The 1,047-nt window shown below is 33.8% G+C and overlaps 1 long non-coding RNA gene across 1 annotated transcript; it reads right to left on the bottom strand.

The window, feature by feature from the left end:
- Nucleotides 1–419: 419 nt before the first annotated feature.
- LOC109609935 lies at nucleotides 420–828 on the bottom strand. Its single transcript, XR_002192513.2, has 3 exons — nucleotides 755–828; nucleotides 533–691; nucleotides 420–453 (listed from the first exon to the last, which is right to left on the bottom strand). It is a non-coding gene; the product is annotated as an uncharacterized LOC109609935 (long non-coding RNA).
- Between the last annotated feature and the right edge of the window lie 219 nt (nucleotides 829–1,047).

Below are 1,047 nucleotides of genomic sequence, written 5' to 3' on the forward strand. Positions count from 1 at the left end.
GACATTCTGTTATCAAATGGTAACAGAATGTCAGCAGAAATGTTACAAAACCTGCTGACATAATTTGATAGCAGAAACTGAACAGGATTTGTTTAACATTATCATAGCAGATTGATGGCAGAAATCTGCGCAACACAGTTTGATATCAGATTGGTTGCAGAAATCGAGCAAAATATGAGTAATGCAATTTAATGTTAGATTGTTGGCAGAAATCAAACAGAAGTTGTATAAAATTATTATAACAGATTGGCGACAGAAAGAGTGCAAGACCTGTGCAAAACAGTTTGTTGATTGCAGAAACTGAGCAGGATGCGCAATGAAATTTGATATCAAATTCACAGCAGATATCGAGTAAAGTCTGCTGATATAACTGACAGCAGATTGATGAAGAAATTGAACAGGATCTGTGCGACGCAATTTGACAACAGATTGTCGCCAAAAATCGAGCAGGATCTGCGCAATGAAATTTAATGTCAAATTATTTATGCATGATGGTGCGTCGTCACATTTTAGTCGATTAGCAAGACAATACCTGAACAAACGGTTTGCCAATCAATGGATAAGTCGTGGTGGTCCAGTTACTTAGCCCGCTCAGTTTCCCAATTCAAATCTATTAGATTTGTATCTCTGGGGACATTTAAAATCAATTGTCTCCTATTGCCAATGTTCAACTTATTCGTATTCAACAAACCTGTCAACAGATTAAACAAATACACGGAATTTTTGGAAGAGTAGGGATAGAATGACTACATACTTGCATTCAAACTGAAGGTGAGCATTTCGAGCACTTTTTGTGAAAGTAGGCAGAACCACAAATATGGCTATAACTCGGAAAGAATGTAAAATATGACATATATTTATGTGAACTTTTTTGGTTCTTTTTATATCTTTTATATATATATATATATATATATATATATATATATATATATATATACAGGGTGGGGAAAAAGTATGGAAGCAAACAATTATTTCCGAAACTATTCATTTTTCGACAAAATGTCTTAGACATAATTTTTATGGTATGAAAAGATGTATTATGTGGCA

This window comes from Camponotus floridanus, unplaced genomic scaffold (assembly GCF_003227725.1).
Source record: "Camponotus floridanus strain SB8 unplaced genomic scaffold, Cflo_v7.5 scaffold146, whole genome shotgun sequence".
NCBI lineage: Eukaryota > Metazoa > Arthropoda > Insecta > Hymenoptera > Formicidae > Camponotus > Camponotus floridanus.